Source organism: Delphinus delphis, chromosome 2 (genome assembly GCF_949987515.2).
Source record: "Delphinus delphis chromosome 2, mDelDel1.2, whole genome shotgun sequence".
Taxonomy (NCBI): Eukaryota; Metazoa; Chordata; class Mammalia; order Artiodactyla; family Delphinidae; genus Delphinus; species Delphinus delphis.
In genome coordinates, this window is record NC_082684.1 from 79,277,780 (window position 1) to 79,295,696 (window position 17,917).

The 17,917-nt window shown below is 38.5% G+C and overlaps 1 protein-coding gene and 1 long non-coding RNA gene across 3 annotated transcripts in view; one reads left to right on the forward strand and one right to left on the reverse strand.

Annotated features, from left to right (window-relative positions):
• The window catches only part of LOC132420488 (uncharacterized), a 142,243-nt gene extending 125,638 nt beyond the window's left edge, over positions 1–16,605 (forward strand). Inside the window, exon 4 of the long non-coding RNA XR_009518376.1 lies at positions 14,474–16,605. This is a non-coding gene — a long non-coding RNA (uncharacterized lncRNA). The remainder of the gene's footprint in view (positions 1–14,473) is intronic.
• Positions 1–17,917, reverse strand: part of LOC132420486 (uncharacterized) — a 262,698-nt gene that overhangs the window by 36,767 nt on the left and 208,014 nt on the right. The gene's annotated exons all lie outside the window — the stretch shown is intronic.

Genomic DNA, 17,917 nt, shown 5'->3' on the forward strand with positions numbered 1-17,917 from the left:
GGTAGATAGCTAGTGGGAAGCAGCCGCATAACACAGGGAGATCAGCTTGGTGCTTTGTGACCGCCTAGTGGGGTGGGATAGGGAGGGTGGGAGGGAGGGAGACCCAAGAGGGAAGAGATATGGGAACATATGTATATGTATAACTGATTCACTTTGTTATAAAGCAGAAACTAACACACCATTGTAAAGCAATTATACCCCAATAAAGATGTTTAAAAAAAAAAAAGTGTGATTCCAGTCCTTGCATCAAAAAAACTAGAAATCATTACTAAAATAGGTTCATATTTGCAAAGTCCTAAGAACAATGTCTCCTGTGTAGTAAACATTATATAATTTTTAAATTAGAAAAATACACATTATAGGTCTTTGACATGTCAAAATCAACATATAAAGATAATTCGAGCTGAAAAATACCAAAGCTCAGTCTATTGCAGGACAGACAAGGGGGAGCCACATCACTAAGAGCAGGTTAGAAGGTCTTCTTGACCAGAAATGCAAGCGCTAGATGTAGTACAAAAGGAGGAAGTACAACACAAAGGGCAAGACTCTGAGGTCAGGTTTCGGATTGACCCATGAGGTAGATTAACTCTTCCTATGATTAATATCTTTCAGGTTTCATGGTACCCATACTGAGAAACCTGGTTTCAAACAAGTCTGGTTGAGTTAGTTGTATAATATTCTAGGGGGTGTTGCTAGATTCATTCAGTAGATGCCTTAAGCATATGTACATGCTTGAAATTCAGTGGATTTCTTATAACAGGTTATCTGAGAACAGTAAAAATCATTAACATTCACTCTATGATTTCTGAGGATCTGTGCATTTTTTCAATAAAAATAATGATAGGGTAACAGTGGAAAGTTGGTCTGTAGATGCTGTAAAAACCATATGAGGGGTTATTTTTAGAAGCTTTCCAAGGAGTTTCCGAAATCAGTTCTATCTTTTGACAGGTTCTTATAATTAAGAAGTTCCCTGGTAAGATAAGCCATGAAATCTTAGGAAGAGTAGAATATACTAAGTGGACAAAAAGTATTTAATTATAATTGTAACAGAGTTGTGAAGGTTTAGTGCTCTTTCCCTAAGCTGGAGTGCCACACATAAACGTCTGGTGTTTTGTCCTGTATTGTACAGTAATTTTTGTTGTGTGTTGACATTCCCTGGCTTCACTGCAGCTCCCTGCGCTAGCAGTGCCTGTCTAGAGTAGATATTCGGTAAATACTAGCTGAACGAATAGGCAACAAATGAATAGACCGGCAAGAAAGATGGTGCCAACTTCCTAATCTTTACTCAACTCTAAGTAGTGGGAGCTGACCTCTTTGTTCCTCTCAGACTGGCACCAAAAAAACTGTATTCTTTGGTTTTTTTCTGGGTAGTATGACCTTTTCAGAGAAGGAGGTCTCCACAATTAGACAAGCCACAAAATATAAACTGATTTAAACTGGAGATTTAGGGAAAAAGACCACCAAGAGTTGAAAAGGTTAAATACTTTATCAGGAAAGGTAAGCTATGTCTTATAGAAGAAAGCCTTCCATGGAAACAGAAAAGGAATATTCTGTCTTGCCAGCTTTTAATTCTTGGGAGGATAAATTAAAAAAATATATTATCCTTAGGAAAATAATGAGTACAACTATAGAAATGAAATCATCTTCATTTTATTAATTTACTTTAAAAATTTTAAGAGGGCTTCCCTGGTGGTGCAGTGGTTGAGAGTCCGCCTGCCAATGCAGGGGACACGGGTTCGTGCCCTGGTCCAGGAAGATCCCACATGCTGCAGATCAGCTGGGCTCATGAACCATGGCCGCTGAGCCTGCGCGTCCGGAGCCTGTGCTCCGCAACGGGAGAGGCCACAACAGTGAGAGGCCCGCGTACCGCAAAAAAAAAAAAAATTTAAGAGAGTGAATTAAGACATTATTTTCCCATTAAAGAATGTTTCCATTTTAAGCTTGGAGAAATACCAGGTTTTTCTTGCCACATGGTAAGTGATTCTTATAGTTACAGCCATTAGAAATTCCCCATCATTCCTGAGTAGGTAATTATTACTTGAAATAGCTCTTTCAGAGTGATTATTATGAAATGTACCTATCTTCTGTTGATGTGCTGCTTTATTTATCTCGTGTTAAAAGATCCTTAGGAACCTTTCTATCATTAATGAACAAATTTCATTTTACAGATACATCCATTAGTTGCCAAGAATAATTCTGGTTGATTAAAGGATAACCATGTAAGACCACTAATTCACAAACTAAATGCTTAGGATTGTACATTGTTAAAGACCTTACATCTCCAGACCCATTATCTTTTTTCTCTTGGTAGAAGACAATACATGAGAGCCTTAAATAGTGGATGGATCCATCCGTCTAGACCAAAGAAAAAGAGGGCTAGAAAAAATTATACAGTTTGAGGAACCCTTCCACTCAAGGATCGATATAGATATTATGAAATAACAAAATACCACAAATCTCTTTGAGATGGAGGGAAGCTCATTAAAAAGGAGAACATTTGGGACTTCCCTGGAGGTCCAAGTGGTTAAGACTCTGTGCTTCCACTAAAGAGGACACGGTTCAATCCCTGGTCGGGGGAACTAAGATCCCACATGCTGCGCAGCGCAGCCAGAAAACAAACATACGAAAATAAAACAAAAAACCCATTCTTGGATGATTATATCTCAAATGAGTTATTTAAGGAAACAAACATGACAAAATATTTCTTATATCTATGAAGTGTTTCTCAGAAGGATGAAAGTTGTTATAATATTCATAATAGTTATTTTCTGTCATTATGATCATAAATAGAATTTATGTGTTTGCATGAGGGGCAATAAATACTGGAGAGGCAGGCTGACTTTTAGGAAAATATATGTGTAGATTGCAAACCCCTTGAAAGCAGAGACCTCATTCATCTCACTCCCTATCCTCAGAGCCTGAAGTTCATCCTGATAAATGTTGTTAATCAATAAATACTTGCTGAATGTATAACAAATTAATATGTATCAAGTTTTCTGATCTCACTGGAGAATCTTAGTGGAGAATCCACACCCTACAAATGTGCTGAATTCCAAAAGAATTTTGAGGCATATTGTTTGCAACTTAAAATATATTTCTCCACAGAAAAAGCTATTATGGATGGTACAGGGGTTGGCAGGCCAGCTCATGAAAGTCACTTCATCTACAATGTAGCAGAAACATTATACATTTGAAATGAACAAGTAACAGAAGAAAAATACTGCAGCAATAAAACCAAGATAGAAATAATAAAATTGAATAAAACCTTAAAATGTTCTTGTCCCTCAGTGCTTGAAGAGAAGCAGATTTAAGTATGAGAAGAAGAGATGTATGGAAACTGTCATGGAGACGCTTGTATTCTCGAGGAATTTAGAAGCTGATGGCTTTTTAAAAATTATGTAGAATTCCCCTTCAAAACATAATTCTGCTTATCCATGATAAAAGTCTTTGAATAACACTATTTTAACTCTTACGAGCTAAGATGAAAGTGCCTTTTAAAATTCAAAAATAGAATGGTGAAAAGAGGAAAAGAAACAAACGTGAAGAAAAATCAAGTAAACGGAACAGCAATAACAGAGATGAGAATATGGTAATACGAATTAATGGAGTACCCTCTGTGCTCAGGTACTGAGGATTAAAAAAATGCATGAAACACAGTCCCTGCCCTCAAGAAACTTCAAGCGTAGTAAGGTGAGTCAAACTCATAAGCAACTAAGTGCAACAGTTGTGATAAAGACTGTGAAAAAGTAACTAGGCTATGTGGAGCCAGAAAAAAAAAAAAAAAAAAAGAAGGTGGCCAGAGCCTCCCGAAGGGTTCCTCAAAGACTTGTGGTGAATCCTGAAGGAGGAGCAGGTATTTTACAGGCAGAAGGAGGGAGCCAGAACAGTCCAGGTTCTGGGAACACTGGGAGCAAATGAAAGTGCACTGAGTACAGAGGCTGAGAGGAGAGAAGGAATGTGCCAGGAGACAGAAATGGAGGGGTGAGCCAGGTGGGACTGTGGTCCCCATGTGAAGCAGCCTGCCTTATCCTACAGATGACTGGAAATCTGAGGAGGGATTTAAACAGGGGAATGACATTATCAAATGGGCATTTTGTTTATTTTTTTAATTAAAAAATTTTTTTTAATTTATTTTTTATTATTTTTTAGCTGTGCTGGGTCTTCGTTGCTGCATGCAGTCTTTCTCTAGTTGTGGCGAGCAGGGGCTACTCTTCGTTGTGGTGCACGGGCTTCTCATTGCGGTGGCTTCTCTTGTTGTGGAGCATGGGCTCTAGGCGTGTGGGCTTCAGTAGTTGCAGCACGTGCGCTCAGTAGTTGTGGCTCGTGGGCCATAGAGCACAGTCTCAGCAGTTGTGGTGCACAGGCTTAGTTGCTCCGCGGCATGTGGGATCTTCCCGGACCAGGGCTCGAACCCATGTCCCCTGAATTGGGAGGCGGATTGTTAACCACTGTGGCACCAGGGAAGTCCTCAAATGGGCATTTTAGAAAGATCACTCTGGCAGCATTATGGAGGATAGATTGGAGGTATGAAATACTGGTGGCAGGGAACCCTGATAGAAAACTGCAAGAGAATGAAACCTGGGAGTAAATAGCAGGGCTAATTATAGAGAGAGTTTGGAGAGCCGTTTGGTCTGTTCTCATCCTCCTGAGGGCCTCAAATTCAGACTCTTGATGTTGTCTCCTAATGAGGTTATCCACACTGTCATTGAGACTCATTTTCAGAATTGAACATTTAAAATACAAATTTGGCTACAAATGTTGTAACCTCATTTTAACACATTTAGAAATTTTAACATACCGGGAGTCTCAATAAATGGAAGGGTTCTGAGTCCCACTCCATCTCGGAGAAGCCTGCTAACTTGCTGTGTGTGCCTTGTGCACAATCTTCTTGGCGATGCAGAATGGAAGGGATAGAGAAGAGATGTAAACTAGGAAGTTCCCATAACCAGCACCAATTTAGCTTTGTTGCAGTGAGGAGAGGAAAGTGTACATCCCTTTACTCACAAGTTGATGTTTGCAAGTTGGTTGTTCATAGCTGGGAAGTGTCTGAACTGCTGTTAAATAATTCTTTCTCTATCTACTTATAATATAGATGGACGTCCTGGATTTGAAATATTTAGTAAAAGGTATTATGCTTCTCTAAATTACTTTCCATTTTCCTGACCTAGAAGACTGACTTTGAGAAATGACCTAGAGTTAATTGTTTTTAGACTAAATTATTGAAAGTGATTTATTTCTCTTATATTTATGTATCTGGTTCTATGCCTTTTTAATGCCCTACAAAAAAACATTATAATCTTCTGACAAAAAAACTTAAAAAGTATTTTGTAGTTGTTGAGCATCACGAATGAAATTTTCTTTTAATTTTTGCTTTCTAAACATTTGATTAGCTATTGTTGAAAGGAGGACTAGACATGGGCAAAATTAGTTTGGGGCTATTTATTTCTAGGTAATTACAGCACAATCACTCTGATGAAAAAATGTAAATATCAACAGTAGATTTAAAGAGTTGCGTTTCGGAGTTTTTAAAAAATATTCATTCACTAAATGCAGTTGGTTATTAGCACATTGCTAAATGATTAAAATATACCTAAATGTAACAGTGTCATCTGTCATTCACAAAAGGCCTATAAATCTAATATCTACAAAAATAAAAATATACCTTCAGAACAAAGTGGCATGGTTTTAAGGCCAAACTTGAGGGAAGTAAAATATCACAATTTAGTCTTATATAAATTCAGCCTCTAAATAAATCTAATTTATGCCTTCTGAGCTCAGTTGTCCTTGACACATGGAAAACATCTCTCTCTTCAGGAAAAAAACACTTCTTCCTTCTAGTGTATGACTGATCTTTATCCATGTGGGAGAAAGTGATAAAAATAATAGAAGTATTACAGTATTAAGATGAAGGGAGAGGATCTTCATATTGTTTTTTTTTTAAATAAATTTTATTTATTTATTTTTGGCTGCATTGGATCTTTGTTGCTGTGCACAGGCTTTCTCTAGTTGCTGTGAGCAGGGGCTACTCTTCGTTGTGGTGCGCGGGCTTCTCATTGTGATAGCTTCTCTTGTTGTGGAGCATGGGCTCTAGGCACACAGGCTTCAGTAGTTGTGGCACACGGGCTCAGTAGTTGTGGCTCATGGGCTCTAGAGCACAGGCTCAGTAGTTGTGGTGCATGGGCTTAGTTGCTCCACGGCATGTGGGATCTCCCTAGACCAGGGCTCGAACCCGTGTCCCCTGCATTGGCAGGCAGATTCTTAACTACTATGCCACTAGGGAAGTCCCTTCATTTTTTTTTTTTTTTTTTTTTTTTGCGGTACTCGGGCCTCTCCGGCTGCGGAGCACAGGCTCCGGACGCGCAGGCTCAGCGGCCATGGCTCACGGGCCCAGCCGCTCCGCGGCATGTGGGATCTTCCCAGACCGGGGCACGAACCCGTGTCCCCTGCATCGGCAGGCGGACTCCCAACCACTGCGCCACCAGGGAAGACCCCTTCATATTTTTAAAGTGAGCCATTTCACAACAAGCCAAGGACACAGAAAAGCTCTTTGTCTTTTGAAACATTTGACTTTATGTCCAATGCTCTAAGCCTCTGGATAAGGATCACTTCTTTCCTCCTCTGCTTCTGCATTGGACAGCCTCTAGGTAGCTTTCCTCCTCCTCTGCTTCTGCATTGGACATCCTCTAGGTAGCTTGGGTACTGAGGGCACCAAGCAAAAGAGGCCATGGACTGTATGCTAATTAGTTGTTTAGGTCTGAGACAATTAGTAGTTTAGATCTAAGGATCTTCAAGGAATCATCAAGCTGAGTAAGACTCGGATAGTTGATATTGAAACATAATTATATCATGCAGAGATAAAGTTGTACAGAAATATTTATTGACAGAATGCATAAATAACCCCAAGATCCTTCTTTCAATATTTGAATTGGTATTGATCAGTAGTAATTTTTAGCACACTTTAAAGAGTTTAAACTATTTCCCTCATCAGGTCAGTTTCTTTTTTTTTTTTTTTTTTTTTTTCAGGTTAGTTTCTTGATCTAGAATTCCTGTATGAAAGTTGCCCTAGGAATGGTCATCTATGAAGGATAGAACTCCCCATGAAGGAAATTCTGGTCCTCTTTTATGTTTAAATATGTTCTCTTCACCAGACATTTCTAGGGCGGGTCGGGAATTGTTACTCTCAGGTATGCTGCCTTACTTAGCTTTTGGCATTTTTTTTTTGCCGAGACACACTCATAGCTCCCTTAACAGAAACAATGAAGTGATTATAGTATCCCACACCTCACTAATGTGTGACTCAAATTTTGTGGCATAAATTTTCAAGCAGTAGTTTCATATTTTTCCTCTGCTGTTGTTTAAAAAATTGGAGTCAGCATTACTTCTTATTCAAGTTAGAGAAAAAAACCAGAAAGGTCTTATCTGCAGAACAATTCACATAGAATCACTTAATATATTGCCTCTACTTTTGCGACACTCAAAAAATCAGAGTCTCTACAATGGTTGCAGTGAAGCAAGCAGTCTCCTGAGTATAGAAGCAGTATAGTACTGCTTCTATCAGCTGACCTTCCTTCTTTTACTTCTTTCATATGATAGTGATTGACTAGATCCTGACAAGAGGAAGTTGTGGTTTTATGATGATCATTCTGCAAGTATATATTAAACATCTGTCCATCGTGGTGGGAAGGACTAACTTACTTTTGGGTATTCAACTCACTGGGTATTTTAAATGTCAGGTTACTCTTAACACAAAAGTACAGAGGCTGGGACTTCCCTGGTGGCGCAACGGTTAAGAAGCTACCTGCCAATGCAGGCGACACGGGTTCGATCCCTGGTCCAGGAAGCTCCCACATGCTGCGGAGCAACTAAGCCCACGCACCACAACTACTGAGCCTGCGCTCTAGAGACTGCAAGCTACAGTTACTGAGCCCATGTGCCATGACTACTGAAGCCCGTACACCTAGAGCCTGTGCTCTGCAACAAGAGAAGCCACTGCAATGAGAAGCCCGCGCACCGCAACGAAGAGTAGCCCCCCACTTGCTGCAACTAGAGAAAGCCTGCATGCAGCAACGAAGACCCAATGCAGCCAAAAATAAAATAAAATAATTTATTTAAAAAAAAAAAGTACAGAGGCTAACATAACAAAAGTGTTCCAAATTTTAAGATTTATCTCATGAGTCACATTCACTGGCCTCAGCCCATCTTTACATCAAAAAAATCTGATACTAAGTATGGATTCTAGATTCTGAAGCCTACGAATTATGAATAAAATCTGAACTATGGAAAGCAGAACAACTTTCTAAAATGTTACTATTTACCAGAGACATTTGCACTCAGATCTTTCCTCTAATCTAGCAGTTCCCCAGTGTTATGGCTGGGAGGAAGCCAATTTCAAGGATCTAGTACACAAAGAACTATTTACTGAGACATATGCAATGCTTTCACTATGAAATAAACAGGAGTTACATGACTTTAATAAAGGTTTTGACAGTAAGAAATGAGACTTGCTTGTCTTTAGCACTCTCACACTATGGAATGCAGTGGCAATACCTTTGCTTCTTATTATAGTGCAATTCCTCCCATCGTTTTGGGAACCCATAATGTTCTTAATTTAGTCTCACATTCCACCTTTACATATATGCCTTTATATTGTCTTCCAAAAGGTGAAAATCTATTACCTTATATGTTTTTAAATTGATGCACAAGTCTCCTATATTTTACCAATGACAGTGTAATTCTCTGTCTGCCAGGTTGCAAACAGTTATTTTGACTCTTTCCCCTACTTCACAAAATTCTGGCAGCTTGTCTTTCACTAATTTCCTCAAATATAGACCCTACTTTAGGCCTTTCATCATCTTACCTCTCCCAGGGCAGTCATTCTCAAACTTTAGTGTGCATGCATATTAAAAAATACACAGGAAACTCATAACATTCAGATTCTTGATCCCAGGCTTAGATGACACTCAGCAAGTCTTAGGAAAGGCACAGGAAGCTGGATTTTAATAAATCACTTAAATAGAATCCATTGCCCAGATTTTGAGAAATTTTATTCTACAGTCTTCTTAGCTCTTTTGTGTCTTATAAACCATTTCTAAATAAGAATCCTAAAGGGGCTTCCCTGGTGGCACAGTGGTTGAGAGCCCGCCTGCCAAGGCAGGGGACACGGGTTCGTGCCCCGATCTGGGAAGATCCCACATGCCGCGGAGCGGCTGGGCCCGTGAGCCATGGCCGCTGAGCCTGCGTGTCCGGAGCCTGTGCTCCGCAACAGGAGAGGCTACAGCAGTGAGAGGCCCGCGTACCGCAAAAAAAAAAAAAAAAAAAGAATCTAAAGATTATATCATGTTTGTTCACCTACTTACGCCTTCAACTATTTATTGAGCACCCAATGTGTGTTAAGTACTGTTTGAGGTATCGGGTTTATAGTATTGACCAATACAAACATCACTGACCTCATGGAATTCAGTTTTTGTTTCCCCACATTTACGAAGGATCCTCTATAACATCATGTTTGATCCAAACTTCCTGAAGCTGATGTTGAAGATCCTAGTTGATCATATCTCATAACTATCATTCAAAAAAGATGCTCCCCTCTAGTCAGGTGTTTCCTCTTCCTCTTCCTCAGCCTTACTGCCTCCATAGCAACTCCATCCACTTCTGGTTGTCGGTCCTATTATTCTCCATCAGGAATATTGTGCAGTGTTGTGGACAGGGCATAGAGATGGGAAAGGAAGGTTCATTCATTCATTCCACACATACTGAGAGCCAAGCACTGTTCTAGATATGAGAGAATTCAGCAGTGAACAAGTGAAGATAAGTATACAAACAAAAAAACAAAAAGAAATATCAGATAAATTCCATGCAGGGTATGATGACAGTGACCTAGCAACTACTTTGTATTGGGTAAAGAATATATATATTGGGTAAAGAATATAGTGACATTTCGGCTGAGAGCTGAATGACAAAGATAAGCGGCCATGCAAAGTTTAGGGAGAAAAACATCACAGGCAGAAGGAACAGCTAGTGCTAATAAGGCTTTCAGGTGAAAATGTGGGTTAGAAGATTATAAGGAAGGCCAGTTTGGCTGGTGCACAGTAGGAGAAGATAAAGTGGTAAAGGCTGGGGTCAAAGAGGTTCACATGAGCCAGATGACATAGGGGCAGAAGTAGGGGCCATGATGTGATTTGATTTATGTTTCCACAAAGCTCTCTTCTGGTGTTGTGTGGGAACTGGATTGTGGAGAGGCAAGAGAGATCAAATAGGCACTACTGTAGTAGTTCAGGGCTTAGTTGATGACGGTATTTGGATAGGCAGTAGCACAAATGGACAGAAATGGACAGAGTGGGCATATGCTCTGGAAGTAGCGTCAAGGAGCCTGGGGATGTATTAGATGTGGCGGTGCAAGGCAGGACTCAAAGAAACTTCCTGGATTTTCTTCACTTGAGTAACTGGCTGGCTGTTCATATCAATTACTGATGCAGAGAAGACTGTAGAGGGAGCAGGTTCTGGATGAGGAGGGTGATCATCAAAAGCCCAAATGGTTGGTGATGTAGCTGAAAAATAGGCTACTGTGGCCAGACTGCAAAAGGCTTACAGTAAGAGCTAAGAAATTTGAACTCTGTCTGAATTGTGACTTAGGAAACATACTATGGCATTGGTGTGTAGGATGGGCTGGAAGGGGTAGAAATCACATGCCTGCAGTAGGATTTGGGGAGGGATATAAGAGAGAGTCAAAAGACAAGAATAATTATAAAAGCGCCAAAGAGAGTTAGGAAAAGAGATCAAACAAAATACAGATAGAAAATACAAGTGTTTATTTGAAGATGGAAAGAGTAAGAATAGAGTAGGATTCACCTTAGAAGGCTCCTTGGTTGGTAGTTTTGAGAAGAGGATGCAGAGGACAGAAAGCAGAAAGTACAACGAGCTCCTGGGAGAAGGACTGAGCCTGCTCCAAAGGGCTGTGCTTGGGTCCCACAAACAAATTGGCTCGGAGAAGAACCTGGCTTGAAAGAAGAGAGCTGACTTTGTGATCTACATTTGGTCATTCCCTCCATTGGTGGCAAGAGAACGTGTGTGTGTTTGTGTGAGAAAAGCAACCTCATTTATGTTCTAGTTACCACACATCTTTTCACCATAGAAAAAAACTGGCAACCTTTATTACTGTTGGGATCGTCCAACAGGCTATCGGATAAAACTTATATATTTGTAGCATTTTCAGAGCTTGAAATATTGTTTCATAAAATGGGAAAATTTTACTCACTTTCATGAGTTCTATTGCCAGTGAACAGTGTGTCCTAAACGGATGTTGGTAAAGAGGATCTTCGTCACATCAAGGGAGAAAAACTGTTGTTCTTTATGAGAAAATGTTTCCAGTTTACAATTAATTTTATTTTTCTGACTGAATTTTCTTTCTCCGATATAACAGGCTAGATCAAATAAGAACCCTGCATCTATAACTTAGAAAATCTAGACAGGGAAAATGATCAGAGAGAAAGCAAATGATGACGAAAATCGATATGCTTACTTTGTGCTCCCTTATCCTTCATGTTCCACTTGTCTTCACCAAAACCTCACCATTGGAGCTAAATTAATCACTGGGATAAGACTTTTTTTCTAAAGGGACAAATTTTGGCTCATTTGTGTCCATTTCGAAAGCAGCTGCTTCTTTCCTATATGAGCCATTTTCTGAATAAGCGATTTTTTTTTTGGTTGACAAGCTGAGGGATTTTGCCTTAGTCAATAGTTGGCATTATCATCAAATAGGAGGCAAATTAGTCACTGAAAATGAATTAATATCTTGCAGAACTGGAGTTATTTATGCTCTGAGCGATAAACTTGGGGACTGTCAATCAGCACACTGAAAGAATCTGAAAATGAGATGCACGCATCCCTGTTGGAGATCATCCAGGAATGATGGAGGACAGGATAGCTGTCAGAAGACTGGCTTCATTTGTTCGCTTGCACCTTCCTTCCTCTTTTTCCTTTCTTCACTCCCTTCTTAACCTTCCATTCCCCTTCCTCTCTTTCCTACCTTCCATTCTTCCCACGTATTGATGATTTGTTCTGTGCTAAGTGTCAGGGATATCCTTAAGGAGACATGTCCCCCACCTTTAACAATCTCGTGGGGAAAAGAAGACATCAGACATCATTAGAGTATAATGTATTAAATACAAAAATAAATGTCTATAAAAATGTTTTAAAGTACAGAGAAGGAAGACCTTAACTTGTCCCATAGGGGTTAGGAGGGCCTCACAGAAAAATAAATATGAATTTGCCAGGTGGACAAGGCAGTATTTTAGGGAGAAGAAAAGTACGTATAAAACCATGGATTTGGGGAAAAATATGATCATTGCTATCACAACAGTCAGAAAAACAACTAACATGTGTGATGCACTTACTATGTGCCAGGCACCATGTTATAAGCTTTTCATAAAGTAACGCTTTTAATCTTTACAACCACCCTAAAGGGTAAGTATTATTCTATTTTTCTGATGAGGATATCAGATCCCAGATGGTTAAGATATTTGCCCCAAAGAAGAACTGGTGTATGTTTTCGGAGTTGCAACCGCTTCAGTGTGTTGGTGTGTGAAGGATGTGGTGGAAAATGTCAAGAGGTGGGATTCGAAAGATCTCCTGGCGTGTGTGTAATAAACACTAAGCTGTATTACAGAAAAGGACTCAGGTTCATTCTTAAGCAGAACACATTTGTCCATCTATTCCTCTGTCTTTGCATCTACTCATTTATTAAATATATATACATAGAGGATTTTAAGCAGCCCACAGAAATCATACACTGAGTGAGTAAAAATGAGAGTGAAAGAAGAGAAAAGATGAGGGAGAGGATAGGAATAAGGCTAGCTGAGCAGACATCGGTGAACCTTGGCAGACACTAGAGCTATTTTACATCTCTTTGTGGACGTTAAAAAAACAATTTAGGAGAGAAAGCCAAGCTACCCCCTGAGTGAGCCGAAATTGTACCCACTGGAAAGGCCAGGATATTTCAAAAGAATGATTTTGGGAGTCATTTAATCAGATGGACAGATGGGTCATAGAGGCCATAATGTCCTATTTCTTATAGCATAGTGGGTATGATTTTCGTTTGAAAAGTTTTTTTTTCTTTTTTTAAAGGAGATATAACCAGATGCCACCTTCACCAAAACACAATCTTAATAAAGTCCTCATGTAATGCCTGCCTTTAATAATTCTACTGCCTGAATATTTGCCAAGATGACTTATTTGTGACATTTATACCAATCCAAATAAATAAGTTAACTTACTGGTTGGCTTGTTATTTTTAAACACCACCTAACAAATACACTAACTTTGGTTTTAGAATGGTTGACATGTAACCTTTCCTTTTGGCAGTGATTAGCTATCAGGGGCAGTTGCCTGTTCAGGCTGTTCTGAGTTTGCAAGACTTAAATTGCATTAGCCAAATAGTTTCTGTTATAAGGTAGTTTTAATTGAGTATATCCAGACATGCTTCTAAGATTGTTTAGAAAGAAGTTCAAAAGAAGAGGGTAACACAAACTATGAAAAAATAAAGTGCTGTGTTAAAAGACCATCCTGAGTAACACTAACTCTTGTGTCAGTAATCTATTTCTGTGTACATATAGGGATAGGGTGAGGAGAGTGGTATATGTTGAGCTCCTATTTCTTGACCCATAACTAATTCCTGTCCACAGAGGCAAAAGTTGATAAAAGCTGCACGTAATCTGAAAGTGCTTCTGGTAGATATCGCATGAAGTGGTGAATGGCAGGACAGTGTGGTGGCTGTTTGTAGCACAATAGCTAAGTTTAAAGGCCTGCGTAACTACGGCCAGTAATTGGTCAGGCATGTGGGTTGTGTATGATTTGGGTGAACAGTCCAGCAGTCTAATAAGTGTATGATTTGGGGGAACAGAGGGGATCCTTTCTGAAAATAGAATGAACGGTAGAGTCGCACCAGGAGCTATCAACACTATGCCCAGAGTCAATAGACATGTAAAACAAGCTATTGAAGAGGAAAGATCTCAGTTCTGAAAAGTCATTGAATAGCTTTCAGGGCAAAATGTCTTAACCAGGGCTTTTATTGGTTTATATTTTCAGTTGGCTGTACAGGATGAGGCCCTGATTGACAAAAGTTGAGGCAGTTAACTGTCTTGTAAGGTGGTGAGAACTGAGCCTCCTGCCTATCAGTTGAGCCTCTATAAATATTTTCCCCACTCATTTCATACCTATAACTCTGTCTAGAATTTATCCATATTGTCTAATGAAATCTAATGGCATGGCTCTGGTCCTGTTACAGGTTTTATTAGAACTAAGGTTTTCCTGAGGTAATACAATTGTGTTAAATAAGCTTTAAAAGATTTAAATTTTACAACGCCATGGCCTCTTGTTTGGTTTTTGTCATTGTAAGCTTCTCAGCAAATCTTGTCAAGTTAGGTACTAGAAAAGTGAAAAGTAGAATGTGCATTTTCTGTTAAATTTTATTTTTCAGGTAAAATTGGTTTTCAAATCTGCTAATTGGTGAAAAGAGATCCACTTCTCTCTCAAGTTACAGAAGCAGAAATTCAACTGGTCCTTATTAATGAAAGATCTTCAGTGAAGGTTGAAAGCCCTTCAGATCAGTCATACCAGACTTTGAGCTCCTCTGGCCTCCGTGGTTCCATCATCTGTGCTCATGGCTCACAGGTGTGCAGGACAGCTATGTCCAGGACTAACCGAGGACAAAAATGGTTACTTAACCACCCAGGTGAAATATCCTTTCTATGGAAGGTTAAAAATCCCAGAAAGTCTGTGGGAGTGGCTTTTGGAGTATAGCTATGAGTAAAATATTCTCTAGATTTTCCCAATGTATTGTGATTCAATTTATCAGATAAATGAGTTGTTGGAGGACTTTCATTTAAATTGACAAATTTTCCTCCAGTATAAAGTTCCACAGGGACATAGTCTTCATTCTTTACCAATTTCAGGTTGCCACTAATGTCTAGAGGAACTAAAGGTATTTAGCCTCAGGGTGACTTATGAGCTACTTTCAAATATTTGTAGAATGTTAAATAGAAGCAGTAGTATACCTTTTTCTCCAAAGTCATATGGGTGGGACAAAATCTTAGTAATCATAGTTGTCCAGTAGACTACTTTGGAGGTTGTGACCCACCTCTACCTCTGGAGATGTTCAATAAAAGTGTGGATGATCATTTGACATGAAAGTCATGTGTCAGATATTTCTTGGACCAGATGGTATGAAAGAGCTCTCCAAACCTGAAAGTTCTAAGAATCTTTAATGAGTATTTTTAAAAAATTATTTAAAAAAATTTGTTGTTGTTGTTTTAGCATGAAATCTGAGGAAGAGCTGTTTGCTAGAGGCAAAATGTGTGCCTATGTTTTTATACTTCTAAGTTTTAAAATTGTTGCACTATTTTATCTTTTTTCAGAGAGCTCACTGGAAATAAATATGGAAATTTCCTAAGAGGCTGAATACTGATGAGGTTGTGACTGAATTTAGAATTCTCTTCTGGACACAATTCCTTGGGTGATATAGGATCCTAAATTTATTTGTTTTACCTTTGTATTTTGGAAAAGTTAAAACTTATAAAAGTTGATAAATTAGTATTCTGTGTGCCCATCACCTAGCTTCAAGAATTATTAATTTACAGGGCAGAATAATGGCCCCCGCAAGATGTCCGTGTCCTAAAGCCTGGAACTTGTTGATATGTTAGGTTATGTGATAAGCAAGAATTATGGTTACACATGGAATTAAGGTTGCTCATCAGTTGACACTGAGATGGGGGAGATTATCCTGATTCTCCAGGTGGGAACAATCTAATCACATGCATCTTTGTAAGTGCAAGAAGGAGGCACTAGAGAGAGACCCAGATAGATGGCCATGTGAGAAGGTATTGGCTGATGCTGTTCAAGAGAGATGGAGGAATGGGGCCTTGAGCCAAGGAATGTGGCTAGCCTATAAAAGCTGAAAAAGGAAAGGAAACAGATTCTCCCCTAGAGCAGCCTGAAGGACTGGAGGCCTGTCAACACCTTGATTTTAGCCTAGTGAGACCTAATTCAGATTTCTTACCTACAGAACCATAAGATAATAAATTTGTGTTGTTTTAGGCCACTGAGTTTGAGGTAATTTTTTGTAGCAGCTATAGAAAACAGATTTCTAAAAAAAAAAAGGGAGGGAGAGAGAAAGGCTGTCAAAATGTGAAGGGAATAAAATAATCCTTAAGGTTAGCACTAAAAATTTCTTTGAATGTATTTTACAAACCTAGCAAAGAAAGACTTTTATTTGTTGGCTTTGACTACAAAAGGAATGGATATAAATCTGAATATCTATAAAAGAGATTTGAATATATATACAAAAGTTTAAATAGATATTTAAATTGCTAATATGATTAGTTTTATTAATCACTTGAATGATTTAAGCCCATTACTCTCATCTTTTGGTGCCATTTTTATTAAACTACTTATTTCCATTACATAAATTGCAAATTAGATACTCTGGCTTACTTAAATATATGTATTATGGTACTCTTGATGGTTTTCTTTTATATACTATTTATCTAATTTCAGCAAAAAGGCAGATATTGGAGAGATAAAAACTCATTATTTTATAGAAGCTAGTGAAATTGTTTATACTTATTAAGATATGGTATTTTCAATAAAACCAACTTAAAATCTATGATCATTTTCTTCAAAATAATTCTCTAAATTCCTATTTACATTCATAGGTTCTATTTTTCTAAGCCTGATAAAGTACTTAAGATGAATCCAAAAACCAACCAACCAATCACTCAACTAACTCTGCAAACATAAACATAAGTAAAAACAAAAAAATAAACAAAACAAAGCATTTAAGTTTATAAGCACTTTTGAAAAGTGATGCAAATGGCTTGAATGAACTTTCTCATATATCTCGTTTTTATCTTGCTAATGTTAAAGGACAAAAGATCAATGTCTAGATTTACTGAAGTCATGTATCCTAATGGACCATTTCTTTCTTTTACGTTTAGACACTTTCCCCCTCAAAGATATTAGCCATATGATTCACAATCTGCAGTGAGGTTTTACTAAATGTTATTATTGGAGATATATTCAACTGTATGTTTGAGATGGATAGATTATATTCCTTTGGAAAATTGCAGGAGAAATTCTGTGGTAGCATATACTTGTTTTGAAAGTATAAATTAGAAATACACACTAATAATTTTGAGCATATGGCACAAACTTTAACACACAAACACAACATATGCACATCAAACTCCAAAATCTCAGAAATACATATGCTATTTAACATTTCCACTTAATACTTAATACATCATCTTATTCTTCCTAGACACTATGAGAAACTGAAATGTACAAAATTAAGGGTCATCTCTAAAGCTGTTGTGATGTGTAAACCTGGTTAGGCTGTGGTGCCCAGTTATTTGGTTGTTATGAAAATAGTTTTTAGATGTGATTAACATTTACAATCAGTAGACTTTGAATAAAGCAGATTATCCTCCATAATCTGGGTGGGCCTCATCTAACTAGTTGAAGGTCTTAAGAGCAAAGATGGAGGATTCTTGAGGAAAAAGCAATTCTTCCTCAAGACTGCAGCATAGAAACACTGCCCAAGTTTCCCACCTGCTGGCCTGCATTGCAGATTTTGGGCTCAAGGCTGCAACATCAACTCTTCTTTGAGTTTCTAGCCTGCTGGTCTGCCCTATGGATTTTAGACTTTCTAGGCCCCTAAATTGTATAAGTCAATTCCTTAAAATCTCTGTCTCTCTGTCTCTCTATAGATAGGTAGGTAGGTAGGTAGATAGACAGATAGATAGACAGACAGACAGATAGATAGATCCATCTCCTATTGGTTCTGTTCCTCTCAGACAGACCCTGCCTAAATAGCTATTATTGCCCAAACCCCTTGCAAATAAGACATTAACCTTGATTACTTCTG